Consider the following 14,377-nt stretch of genomic DNA (forward strand, 5'->3'; position numbering starts at 1 on the left):
AGAAGGTCAGTCAGATAAAGGTCAGAGAGAGAGACAGAGTTTTCAATCTGCTGGGTTCCAAACCAGGGCTGGGCCAAGCTGAAGCCAAAGAAGCCAGGGACTCCTTCCTGGTCTCCCATGTGAGTGACGTGGTCCAAGTCCTGCGACTGTCTTCCGCTGCCTTCCCCAGGCACATTGGCAAGGAGTGGAAAGAAAGTGGAGCAGCTGGGACGTGGCACTCACACAGGATGCCAGCACTGTTGGCTGTGATCCCAGATCCCACAAGGTCTGGAAGCCACTCAGTCCCACCTTTAGTGAGCCATAGGGCAGGAATGGAAGCCTGGACTTCCCTGTCCTGCTGCGGAGTGTTGTTCTATGTCATCACCAGATAATCTTGGACAATGGGCTGGGTGGACAGTTCTTGCACACCAGGACACTCTGTCGGCCTTCGATCTGGAGAAAGAGAGGTGGCATTGGAGAGAGGTGTGGGCAAACATGCGGGTCAGCAGCTGGGAGACTGTCAGGAATGCGGGACCACAAAAGCTCAAGAGGAAACAGCCATTACCCTGTGTATATTCGAGCCCTTCCTGCTCCCATAGCATGGCTCCACCCTGCCCAGACAGGAGCCTGGCCTGACCCTGCTGCTCACTGGTGGAGGGGAACATGAGCCAGCCTGGACAGGCCTCCCACTCTCTCATGTTCTGCCACTGTTTCCTTTTTTTCTTTTCCCTAAGTCTGCTGCCTTCCCTTCCTTCTTGGTCCTTAAAAATACATTTTTTTTTTTAATTATTTGAGGGCACGTTCCCTTTGCCTGATCGCTTTTCACATTCCCCCATGGCAGGGCAGGGCCAGAAGCTATGAGCTGGGAACTCAACCTAGGTCTCCAGGCGGGCGGCAGGACTCCAACGACTTGGCTCATCATCACTGCCTCCCAGGCTCATCAGAAAGTGGAGGCAGGAGCCAGAGCTACATAGCCAACCTCAGCCCTCGAGGATGGGAGGCAGGGATCTTAACTTGGTGCTTTAACTACCAGGCCTACCACCCACTCCACCTTGTCCTCTTGAGTTATTTCACAGGACAGTGTCAGAGTGGTTCCACTAATGACAGGTTTTACTAATTTGTGATAGATACATATATATTTTTTTTAAAGATTTATTTTTATTATTTTTTCATTGGAAAGGCGGATATACAGAGAGGAGAGACAGAGAGGAAGATCTTCCGTCCGATGATTCACTCCCCAAGTGAGTGCAACGGGCCGATACTATGCCGATCCGAAGCCAGGAGCCTCTTCCGGGTCTCCCACGCAGGTGCAGGGTCCCAAAGCTTTGGGCCGTCCTCGACTGCCTTCCCGGGCCACAGGCAGGGAGCTGGAAGGGAAGCGGGGCTGCCGGGATTAGAACCGGCGCCCATATGGGATCCCGGGCGTGCAAGGCGAGGACCTTTAACCACTTGCGCCACCGCGCCGGGCCCGATACATATATTTTTTAAACTCCATTTTTTATGCTTAAAATAATACTAATGAAAGCTACTATTTATTGACTGGGTACTTTGTGCTATATATATATATTTAAGATTAATTAATTTATATATTGGCAGAATGATAGGAGAGAGTGAGAGAGAGAGGCCCTCAATCCCTTGGCTGCAGTGGCTGGGACTGGGGCAAGCTAAAGCCAAGAGCCTGGAACTCCAGCTGGGTCTCACAAGTAGATATCAGAGTTGCAGTCTCTGGGCTATCCTTTACTGCCTTCTAGGAGCTGGATTCCAAGCAGAGCGACGGAGGCTGCAGTGTCTACAGCAGAATCCATGCTGGGTACGCCAGCAGCCCCGAACACTGCAGGAGCCAGCTCCTGTCTCCTTCATGACAGGTACAAGACAGAACATTGAGAACCACAAGAATTGGCCCATGCCCCTGGGCATGACTCAAGCAGGGCAGAGGAAGATTTCCACTTGGAGATTTCTGCCCCAGGCGCATCCTTCCTAGGGTCCCACTGCTTGCCAGGACCCAGCTGGGCAGCATAATGAAGCCAGTGTCTGCCTTTACCCTGTGAAGCCATGTCACTGCCTGCAGTAGGGTGAAGTAGGCAGTGCTGTGACAGCAACCATGAGTGCACATAGGTGGGCATCAGGGAGACCCTGAGTGTAAGACTTCTCTTACAAGAGGTGCCTACAATGAGTTTATGTGTATGTGCATCTCCAGATGGTACACACCTGTGTCCTCTCACAAGTTCAGGAAGGGTGTGTGACTCTGGTATGTCACAGACAGCCAACTGTACCCCACACGCCTACCACAGGTGGTGCACACAGCACCACTCCCCACAGCTACCACAGACTCCTTCCAGACACTCAGCCACCACACAGACACGCAATACCCACACCCAGCCACATACAATGCACATACATCATACACATGTCATACCACAGCCAACCCACATACACACACCCTATGTGCCCCGGACACACCTGCACCAGCTGTTTACTCCATATCCTCATTTGTGTTGCATGACCATGTCACACGCATATTGCACAAGACCCACATGGCCATGCCACACACATACACACAAAACACATGCTTAGTTACATACATTTATTCTCACTCCCCTCCTGCTGCCTTTGTTCGCACTAAAGCAACCTGCCAGAAGTACAGATGGATGGCCACACACCCTTCGTTCTTACAGAGATGACTGGGCTGTTACAGACTTAGTGCTCTGTCAAGCAGCTTCTTTAGGGAGATGAGGAAACAGAAGGTAACCTCAGGCTAGCACATGCTCACCAGTTAGGTATTGTCCAAACCATGACATGACTGAGAGAGGTGGGCAGTGCTGAAAATGACTGATGGACATGAAGATGGTTTCTAACAGCCGAGAACAGGATCACCCTGGGGAGCATCACCATCTCCCCCAAGGGGACCAGGGTCACTAACTACAGATTTGCCTTCTGCAGCTTCACTATGGAGAAGGAATTAGTGCTGAGACTCATCACCTTTAAGGATCTCTTGCCCCCAGCTCTGCCTTCTCTCCTCCCGTGGCAGCAAGTAGAACGTTTCTCCTGGTTTATCCACAGCATTGAGTCTCTCTTTTATTTTTTAATTATTTATTTTTATTGGAAAGGCAGATTTACAGAGAGAAGAAGAGACAGAGAGAAAGATCTTTCATCCATTGATTCACTCCCTAATGGCTGAAGCTTAGCCAATCTGAAGTCAGGAGCAAGGAGCTTCTTTCGGGTCTTCCACGCAGGTGCAGGGTCCCAAGATTTTTGGGTCATACTCTACTGCTTTCCCAGGCCACAAGCAGGGAGCTGGATGGTAAGTGGAGCAGTTGGGACATGAATTGGCACCTATATGGGACTGGTGCATGCATGCCATTAGGCCACTGCACTGGGCTCCACACCTTTGATTTTTAAATGGCACAGGCCCACTCCATGCTTTTCAGGAACCGCTGACTGATTTCTCTGTGAGTACAGCCTCAGAAGAAGGTAGGCCAAACCCACATTGCCAGCATTTACTCAGCACCTGTGCAGGGCACATGTCAAAAGAGGAGTAGCCTGGCCCTCAAAACGCAGAAAGTGAAGCCTCTGCCGAGCAACCATCATTTGAGTAGTAGGGAGTTTTCAGAGCCTGCCTGCCTGCCACCTTGCCCCTGTGGGTCCTTACACACTCTGACAGGAGGCAGGGCCAACAAAGACCTGCGTGGGTGGGGTGCAGAGGATTCAGCACCAAGCATGGGTTCCCATTCCCTTCCGCCCTGGTCTACACTTACTTCCTGGTGTCTCCTTTTCCAACTGCAGCTCACCAATCACGGTTCTTTTTAAGGAAACATGCATTTTCATGTACATGCTCCTGAAATGCCCAGAGTCAGCATAATTAGGAGATGGGGTGGAGCCAGCCTGTTCTGGACAGAGGGAAGTTAAGAGAAGCAACATCACAGGACCAGGAGTTTTTTAAATATATATTTGAAAGACATAGTGTCAGAGGCAGAGAGAGAACTCTTTCATTCATTGGTTTACTACCCTCAACACAACAGCCCAGTCTAGACCAGCCAGGCTGAAGCCTGGAGCCAGGACCTCCACCCAGGTCTTCCACACAGGTGGCATGGGCTGTCATCTGCCACCTCCCTAAGTGCTTTAGCAGAAGTTGAATCAGATCAAACCAACACTCCAATATGGGGTGCTAGTGTTGCCAACAGTGGCTTAACCGGCTGTTCCACAAGGCTGGCCCAGTTATCAAGTTTTGGTTATGCAGAAGATTGGTCACTCCTACCCAAAAGCTCTGCTTTCTGAATCAAACCAGAGGATAACAACCTCACGATGGGGCCCATTACAAAGAGTAGACATCATTTTGGAAACTCCATAGTCGCCTGCAGAGCTCTCTGGAACGTCAACTGGTGGTAGCTGCGATTGTTATAAAGGGGTACATCCACTCATACATCCACTGAGCCCATTATCACTGAAAATAGAGGTGCCTCCATGTTCGGGGAGTGCAAGACAGGTCCCCTCAAGACTGAAGGGGAGGGAGCCAGAGTCTACCCCATCTCAGCCAGGATAACTTATAAGGGGGTCCTGCCAAGTCATATGCAAAAGGAGCAGATCCATGCATTCAGACATGAGAGCACAGTGATGTGGGCAGGGGGATCCGCAATGTGAAATCCAAGTCTAGAACTTGGAGACCACAGTCCTCCCCAGGCACCTGCTGGTCAAGGGCCGCCACTCTCTCCAGCAGGCTCTGGGAATTTAAAAGTACAGCTATTTGCCAGAAAACCTCAGGCACGGCTGAAGCATGATACAGCTTGCCTAGTGAAACCCCTACAGCTTTTGAAAACTGAGTCAGAAAACCCAACATGGGGATTCGCGTCAATGAAGTCGGTGCAGTTGTCATTTCAGTCACAAAAGTGTTTCTAAGCCAGACGCTTACACATGGAGCAGGACAGGAGAGTGGAGGATTGCCCCTGCTCAATTTCTGTCTCCACTGGATTTTCTGATAAACCGGGCACTCGTGGGTTGAAGACACAGCCATGGCACGTGGCCCTGGTGACCCCTCACCCACACTGGGGCACCTGCACAGTGCTCTTGGCTTCAACGTGTCTCTTGTGTTTGAGGTCTTTACACATTTAACTTCAGATAGACTTAGCGACGGCAGCTTGAAAGAGAGTAGGACTGGAAGGCCAGGAACCAGAGACATCGCCCCCGTGTTCTAGAATGGGTTTCTCAAAAACTACAGCAGGCCAGATTCCGGCTAGCTTCCAGGAAAACCCTAAGAAGGCGTGCAACCTAGCTCGCAAGCTTTTGGGAAGAAAGTGGTAGTCTGTAGAGGCAGCACCAGTTCTCTAGAGAAAGTCATTCCATGCTAACCTCATTTCCTGTTTTGACGAGGCTCACCAGCACAGCCGATTAGGGGAATGCCCCAGAAAGTGCATCTTGCTTTCAGTAAAGCACTTGAAAACCTCTCATCAGATCCTATGTGTGTAAGAGACAAACAGGGGCCAGGTGATGGCAAGAGCAGGCGAGCTCATGATTGACAGGCAGCAGAAACATCTGCAGAGAAGGTCAGCCCGTGGGTGCTATGTCAGTCCCGCCCACTCCTACTCCCACTATTGCCATCGGGGACGGCCCCGCTGCCCAAGCCTCCCAGGAGACATGAGGGTGACAGAGCTGCTGTGTTGGCTGACCACTGGCAAGGCTGGTTCAGAATGGCTCTTTGCATCTCTACACGCAAGGAAGCTGAAGCTCTTAAGGTGACACTGTCCACCTGGGGTTGATTTGCCTGCCGTGGAGAGCCACAGGGCTCTACTGTGCATTCTGGTCCACTCACCATCTCAAAATAGCTAATGGCTTGTGAAAGTGGGCGTTTAACTGCTTGGTTCTAAAATGTCCCCAGCCCCCCTCTTAGATAACTTGGGTCTCACTATAGCTCCCAGGTTCCTACCATTGCAGACAGCAGTGATGGCTCAAGTCACTGGGCTGCTGTCAATCCTGTGGGAGACCTACATTGAGTTCTCAGTTCTCGACTCTGGCCCAGCCCTAGGGACTGCCGAGACCGAGGAAGCCAGCGAACAGATGCGAGCTTTTTCTCTGTCTCTGCATGTATAAAACAAACAAAAATAACTTGCAAGACGATCATAAAGGCACATTTACTAGCAAAGCTCTGAACAAGAAATAATGCCAAAGAATCAAGGCCCAAGGATTAGAAAGTGGGGAGGAAGCCAGACAAAACAATGCTTCTGCTAGAAACACAGCTCTCTCGGGCTGCAATTTGACCTAGCGGTTCAAACACTGTTTGCGTGCTTACATCCTTTTTTTGGAGTGCCCAGATTTGAGTCCTAGTTCCCGTCCTAGTGTACACCCAGAGGGAGACAGCTGTATGCTCTCTGTCACACACATCAGGAACCTGGGCTTGTCTCCCAGCTTCAGCCTGGCCTAGCCATGGCTATGGCAAATATTTGGGAAGTGAACCAGTGGCTGGAAGATAGACTGACAAATGACCTATCTACCATCTATCACCAATCTCTTTAGCTTTGTCTTTCCAACAAATAGATAAGTCACCGATTTTAAGGAAGAAAACAAATGCATTCCACTCCAACTGTACAAAATTCCATCTGTGTGATTCAAGGTACGCCACCATGTCGTAAGTCAACACCAACGATGGAAACACAAAACCTTCATTTTCAAATTCATTCTGCAATATTGAGCTCTCTCTCTGGGTGCTGGATTTGCTGTACATCTCCTTCCCCTACTTATCTTGGGCCCTTGTTCTGAGGATAAAATAAGTCAGAAACAATAAAATGCTCCAAAAAAGGGAAAGCTCTGAAATTCAAAATAGTCTTCTTATTTGTTGTAAGGTGCTTTCCCTTCACCCCAAAAAAAAGAAAAGAAAAGAAAATCTGACAGCCTCAGAGTGATAAGCAGAAAATGATTCAGCTTTGGCTTCTGTTGCTCCATCTTTCACCCCAAAACCGGTGGAGCTTGCAGAGCTTCTTCTCCAAACTCATTTCAAAATTCTCAACTTCCCCAGTTGAGGTGTCAGCTTTTTCAAAAATTATTTTCCTCCACTCTAAATTCCTGGATTATGGTAAGTAAGCCATAATTCAAAAAGCTCCCTTTCGAGGGTTGGGCCTCCAAAGAGACCAATGGAGTCCCCAACAGAGTGGATATGGAGGACACAGATGCAGGCCACTGATCTCTGCAGATATGTCTAATCCTTTTCAATTCCTCAAGGCAGTGCTTTGCAACCCCATTGCTCCAGCTCCAAAAGTTGCAGGCAAAAGCAGGAGGACAGGCCTCGAGGTAACAGACAGAATCACCTCCCATGCTTCTTGGATTCAGTCTAGCTTCCCTTGTCAGTTAAGCCCTCAGGGGTCCCCAGATCATGTGTCTGGTAGAATGTTCTATGATAATCCATATGCTCTGTATCTGGTCTGTACCCTCCAATTCGGCAGCCACAGCCATGTGCGGATATTTAAACTTAAATAATATGCAAAGAATGAAAAATGCCATGCCTTGGTTGGCAGATGCCACACCGTAAATTTTCAATAGACACCAGTGGCTAATGGCTACAATAGTAAACAGTCTCAACTATGCATGGGAGCCATCGAGGGAGCTTTTAAAAAATACATCTGTCCGTCTCCTACATACTCTAATTCTGCTAGGAGAGGTCCTGCTAGACCCTGGGTGTCCTGGATTTCTTGTGATTTCTGAGTGGTTCAAGTATCTGTGAGGTTGGTTCCCCCTTGCTCTTCCTCCCATCATCCTTTTGTTGTCCTGAAAATACCAGGGGGGCTGCTTTGGATTGGTCCTGAGCCTGTGGCTTCCCTTTGTTTGAAGCTATAAACATTCCTATAGGGCTGGATGAGGAAATGGACAGAAAGTGTGGCTTAATTCCCTCCAGAGCCCAGGGAAGGAGGAAACACTTAGGAGGTGATTTGCTCCCCAATGGAAGTCCCTTGCACTAAGGCAAGAGGTGGATTCAAAGGCAGCCAGCCTAGGCTTGTGTGGCAAGCACGCATCTGCACCCCATGATCAGGTTCCTTGGCACTCTCTGGGGCTTTGTCCTTGCCGCCTATGCTGCCCTCCTGTACCACCTCTCCATCTGCCAGAGCCAGCTAGAGCCAGTAGAGAGGGAAAGGAGGTGGCTCATGGCCTCATGGTGCAGTAGACCCTCTCCAGTCCACTGGATCTTTTCGGTGCTATGTTGCAGGAAGCAGCAGCCAGGTATACCCTGGTAAGGATGAATCCAGGAATGAAGCAAATGGCCTTGAACTTGAGAACACCTACTATTCAGATGAGCTGGGTGTTTTGTCCGACACTTCAGACAGCAGGCCATTCAGCATCAGCCTTTGCTGCAGGGCCATGTCTCAGAGGACCAGCTGCCTCCTAGCCTGGCTGCTCTCTTCGCCAAGCCCAGAGATGGGGTCAGAGCTTCCTCATTCACCAGCCATGGTCAGACACCAGGCCACTCAGCTGCACAGTGTTTCTGAAAAGGAGCCAGGCAGTGGAACAGACACCACGATTGTTGAACCCAGAGACACACACTGTGTGCAGACTGGGGGATAAACCAGCAGACCATACCTAGGTGCCGACACTGTGGCATAACAGCAAGTGAAGCCACTATCTTCAATGCCTACATCCCAAATAGGCATTTGAGTCCCAAATGCCAAATAGTTGAGTCCCAAATAGGTTTGAGTCCTGGCTATTTTGACTCCCATCCAGTTCCCTGATAATAGCCTGGGAAAGGCAGTGGAAAATGACCCAAGTGCTTGGGTCCCTGCACCCTATAGGTAGGGCAGAAATCGAAAATTTGGGGAGTAGAGTGAGAAGTAGTTAATTCATAGTCAGAATGATTGCTAATATTGGTAAGTTCTGTAAAGAGAATGCAATGAGATCATGAGACAGAAGGAGACAGGATTGTTAGGGTGCCCAGGGAGGTATCCCAGAGTAGAAATTTTGGGGCTGACACCTGGACATGTATTGTAATATCTGCCATTTACCTGTTCTTGTCATCATGGCCCATTTGAAAACTGTTTGTGAGAAGTACGAAACCTCAAACATTATCACTCACAAGTATGCTTGGGACAGGGTCATGACACAGCAGGGTCAAGCTGCCAAGTGGGATGGCCACCTCCAATGTTAGAATACCTGGGATCAAGGACACCTCTGCTTCTAATCCAGCATTTCCTGCAGCAAAAAATGGCTCAAGTGCTTGGCTCCTGTCACCAATGGGGAAGGCACCGACACTGCACCTGACTGCTTAAGTGATCAGCTCCTGCTTCCTGGGGTGAGCATTAGCAGAAAGCTGCATTAGAAGCAGATCTGGGCATCCTGATGGAGGACGTGAGCACCTCCAGCAGTGTCTTGGTCCCTACAGAAAGAAAGGCAGAGGTCTCCAACCAAAAGCTCAGGTTTGCTGGGAACCCACGGATTTCAGTTGGTGGCCCATGATCAATCAGGGTAGGTGAGGAAACAGACTTCCATTTGAATCCCAGTGAACACAGCTTCCTGAGAGGTGATCTAGAGAGTCTAAGAAGGAACAAGGCAGGTACAGCTGAGTAATGAGATTCAAGTTCAAATCTGCTTTCAAACGCCGTGATGATTTGTACAACTGTAACAAGGCTGACTTGTGGCTTTACAGAAATGAGTCTCCAACACTCTCTGGAACCTTTCAATTGGTGTTTTCTTTCTTTCTTCTTAAATAGCTGATACTTAAATGATTCTATTCTGTTTAGGTCTGCTTTTGAAAGAAAAGGAAACATATCTCATCCCATGCCATCACAGCACAGCGCACTGAGCCTGGCCAAACAAACATCAAAATAGAGCAGAATAGCCCAAGACCAAAGCATGGCAGACATGGCCTCAGTGAATGCGGAGTCCCCCTCAGAGTCCCCAGTAGTCAGAATTCAGCTCAGAGAAACCCTTCTTCACCTGTATACACTCTGGCTGTCCCTCGGTAGGCAGCAGGTGGAGGTGCTGGAGGGGGCCGAGTCCTGATTCTCCTGTGTCTGTCATTTTCGATCAAGTGTGTCATAGGGCTTCCTGTTTCATCTCCCAGTTATTCTGAAACAAAAACATGCATGAAAAACACAGGTCACTGCCAACCGCACAGAGCGACAATCACTGTAGAGCATGGAAACTGAGAAGGGAAAGACAGGTCACAAATGCCACTGTACGCTGGGGAATCAAACTGATCAGCATCTATTCAAACGGTGACAGCCAAAGAAATAGGCAGGTGCTGAGGATGGTGGTGGTGGAGGGGGATCTGTTTACACAGTATTCAGAGGAGGCCTGCAAGGCCACTGTTCCCGCTGGTTTCTTTGTGGCCACCCTGCCCACGGAGACGCTGACGTCTCTTCTGACTTCTCGGGCAGGGCCAGCTGCTGCTCAGGGTGGGGCTGGCTGGTGGCTCTTCTGTTGAACTTCTGTTGACGTGGCCAGAGAGTCACACAAGCAGTTCCAGGACCACCCAAGTGTCCCCCCAGGTGAAGCCCTCCTGTCCTCTCTCCCAAGGCCCAAGGAGGCCTGATGAGGCGTGACCCTGGAATTCCAACCCCGACTCAAAGTCACCTTTCCTCTTCCCATCTCAGGAGACACAGAAGAGGCAACCCCAAGCAGCTGAGATCCTCCGCAGCAGCCTCAGCAAGGCAGAAGAACCATGAAGAAGCAGGCCTCTGGTGAAGCAAAAGCCCTGAGGCCAGCACAGGGCTCATATCAGCTCCAGTTAGATTGACTAGTAACTGTTTTACTGACCAGCCCAGTGTGATCTGCCTCCCAAGCAGCATCCTGTTGCAGGAAGCTAATGCCAGCTATTTTCTTCTGGCCAGATTCTATTGATGGCTGAGAAGGGACAGGCTCTGCCTGGGACTGCTCTGCACACCCTTGGGTACATCCCTATCCTCTCAGCAGGCCACATGCCCACAAGGCATCCCTTGGCTCACTGTGACAATCAGCAGACCCTGTCCCTCAGAGGCAGGGTGTGTGATTCCAGAAGAACTCCATTCTTCCTCCAGACAGCGGTCAGGATGCACAGTGGCACACAGAAGACGTGAGAAGCAAGGGGAACAGAGAAGGCTAGGGAACTTCATTACTGTGCAACTCCCAACCATACTGGGGTGGGGGAGGGGGACAGAATGTGCCTTGCACCCTGGCTAGGCCAGCTGAGTTCCACTGATTGGCTTTAGGAAAGACTGCTGAAGGTTGCATACCAGATCCTTGGCGAGCACAGCTTCTCCCGCATGGTCACATATGTGGTGATCACGAGCTTCTATTTGTGAAAACTCCACCTTGTACCTCTCCCTGCTGTCTTGAACATACATGTTAGCATAGGGGAGAAACCCCTGTGGGCTTTGTTAGGTTTTCCCTAATAGTCTCACTCACCAGCAGCCAGGAGAATCTGCTCCCTGGGAGCCTACCACGGCTGACTCTGACAACCACACAACCTAGAAGGAAGCTCCCATGACCTGGAGGAAAAATCAGCTTCCTATGTGGAGTCCTGCAGGTTGGGCATTACTAATTGGGCTCACAATCCAGCCTGTGGGCCTAGGATTTTAAATGCAGTGCCTTCCTGGGTGGGCAAAGAGAAACAGGAACTAAGTCACGCACCAGTGGCTGCCATGGGTAGAAGGGAAGCCTGGTTCCTTTAGTGTCATCGCTGAAGGAGAGAGGTTGCTTCCTCAACCCACACTCCTTGCCAGTAACCCCCCACTCTAAGTTGGATGAAAGCTAGGCTAGAACAGCCCAGGCTGGTATGGAACACTCAACAGTATGCACCTGTTGCAGAGAAGGAATGGGGCCTTGAGGGTCATCTGGTCGACCCTTGGTGAGACAGGTAACAGAAAACAAGGCATGCAGAAGGAGGAAGTCACACTGGAAGGGTCTTTCCCACCAGTCCCTGTAGGCTGGTGGTCAGAACTCAGGAGATTCTGAATTCCTGCACTATCCCACAAGGCCTCAGCTAGGCTTTACAGGAGCTTCTGCATGGCCAGTGGCACTCCTGGCACCTCCGTGTTGGCCTGGCTCTCTGGCTGTCCCTGGACAACCACCAGAGAGCCAGTCTAGGAACTGTATACATCTTGTTCCTGATTCTGAGCCCTTCACGTACATGGCTTTCTGTGTCATATTTCTGAAAATGAAAAAGAATGAAAAGCTATGTCTGCGTCGATGTAAAAAAAAAAAAATCTAAAATCCATGGCCCTCTTTTCTAATACACTTTTTGAATATTCTTCACATGCCTAGATTTTTTATGCACCAAAATGCACCTATTTTCCAATATTCATGAATATTTTCTGGCACCCATCTGTGCCTGGGTGTGCTGGGATGTCAGGGCAGAGCCCCAGTGCGTCCCCAGGGTTGGAACAGTTTTAATGGAACTCTGGTCACATGGAGAGCCACCCTTACCCAATGTAACTGAGCTGTGTTGCTGGTGCTGCCTCAGGTCCCTAACACCCAGAGGCCCTGTGTGTACACAGCACTTGCCCCAGGTCTACGATGTGGTGTCTACAGTGCTAATCTCGGGATCCTACACATCACACCAAACAAGCCCTCATCTAAGGCTGAAATGCAGCCCAGCCCACGTTCCACAGGCCCCCTGCACTAGCTTCCAAACCATACTCCATTTTGTGCTGATGATAATTGCATGGAAAGCTCCCCTCCGGTCCTGGCCACTGTGAAGGGGAAAGGACATACTAAAGATGCAGTACAACTTGTCTTGCCCTCCCGGCAACCCCAAGGTCTGCCTCAGTGGGAAGCGAACAAGTTGGCTCTTCCTGGATTCCCACAGCCGTCAGGCACCAACTTTTTTAGATTTCCAAATAGTTGAAAAGGAAAAGGAGGGCCTACTCAGAAACACCAAGGTGTCCAGCTCTCAGGGCCACAGTTTTATTCCTCTTGAAGCATTCACTGCTCAACACAGATTCATTTTAGGGTGAACTGAGTTGAGTTCTTTGTGTAGATCACTGGGCTTTTGTGTTGCTGGAGATGCCAGGCTAGGGGAATGAGCCAAATCCACTGTCTCCTCCATCACCAACCATCACCAGCTCTTGACCCTGATGGGGGCCTCCTGTTGGCAGAGCCATGGGCACGTGTCAGCGAGTACATTGAGGAGTGTGTTGGCTAGGGAGACCTCTCCTGAGAAGCAGTCTCTGAATTGCTCCCTGCATTAGCATAGACCTACACGTGGTTCTGAAAGATGGTGTGTACGTGTAAGAACTTTCATTGCTCCAGGCTCAGGGTATAAGTCTGTCCCAGGGCTTCCCTGACACACGCACATTCCCTTAGCCAGTATTTATGGAGCACATCATACCTCTTACATGGTGCTTGGCTATGGTGCATTCAGGTAAGCATTGCACAAGCCTTGTTAGGCCATTACCAAGAGAATCATGTCACCCAGTCAGACAGGACCTAAGGAGAGGGTGATTTTAACAAGGAACAGGTAAATAGCAGCAGTTGAATGATGGCACCCAGCTTTCAAACCAGCACCCTGATCATGCTACTGTGCCACCTTCTGGGAAGACCAAGAGCCCCTAGATGGTTCAAACACCAAGTCCCTTGAAGGATCTTGTGGATTTTCTCCTTTGGAGTCCAGAGAGGTATCTGTAAATGCTCCCTTATGAAAGGTAGAGACAAGGACTGGCCAACCCTCATTATGTGACTTCTTGGTCCAGTCATCCATGCCCATACCTTGGCCATGACCTTCACCTTCAAGATAAAGCTCCTTTTCAAAGTACTAAGCCTCAAAAACCCTTTTACTGACCTTGGGAGAGATGACATTGCAGTTCGCCTAAAGGACTTCTGCAAGGCTGGCCCCGCTGCTAAGGCAATGTTAGCATGAGAGGGGAACCTCTGCCCTCCAGGTCTCCTCCTGGAAGAACAGGAAGAATAGACATTTGGAGCAGCTAGTAAAGACCACTCTTGGAAGGCCCATATCCCGTAGCAGGGTTGGACGCCTAGCTCTCCTTCTATCCTGCTGCTCACGGTCATCCTGGAAGGCAACAGATGATGCTCCCAGTACCTGGGCCTCATCATCCAGGTGGGAGACCTTGATTGAGTTCAGCTTCCTAGCTTTGTCCTGGACCAGGTATTTGGGAAGCAAACCAACAAATGGAAGAGCGTATTCTCTCTCTCTCTTTCTGCCTCCCAAATAAATGTAAATAAATCAATACATAAATGTTTTAAAGAACCGCTTGTACCAGGTGCATTTCCCTCACTGCCATCCCAAGGTAGGGAGGTGGGTGCAAGGCCCACCAGCCCCTGAGTTCTGTTCACCTTCCCACCAGGGCACAGGTGCACAGCACCAGCAAGACACACTCACAACAGGACAGGTAGGAGGCAATGATAACCAGGCCAAAAAAAAAAAAAAAAAAAGTTGAAAAAAATTAGTTTGTTTATTGTTTTAAAAAAAACTAACCTCATACAGGAAGTA

General features: G+C 49.8%; 1 long non-coding RNA gene across 1 annotated transcript in view; it reads right to left on the minus strand.

Annotated features, from left to right (window-relative positions):
- Positions 1-264: 264 nt before the first annotated feature.
- Positions 265-14,377, minus strand: part of LOC121165068 — a 63,684-nt gene continuing 49,571 nt past the window's right edge. Inside the window, exons 2-3 of the long non-coding RNA XR_005885194.1 lie at positions 9,886-10,017; positions 265-432 (exon numbers count right to left, since the gene is read on the minus strand). This is a non-coding gene — a long non-coding RNA (uncharacterized LOC121165068). The remainder of the gene's footprint in view (positions 433-9,885; positions 10,018-14,377) is intronic.

This window comes from Ochotona curzoniae, unplaced genomic scaffold (genome assembly GCF_017591425.1).
Source record: "Ochotona curzoniae isolate NIBS_2020 unplaced genomic scaffold, NIBS_Ocur_1.0 contig_883, whole genome shotgun sequence".
In the NCBI taxonomy this organism is placed as follows: Eukaryota; Metazoa; Chordata; class Mammalia; order Lagomorpha; family Ochotonidae; genus Ochotona; species Ochotona curzoniae.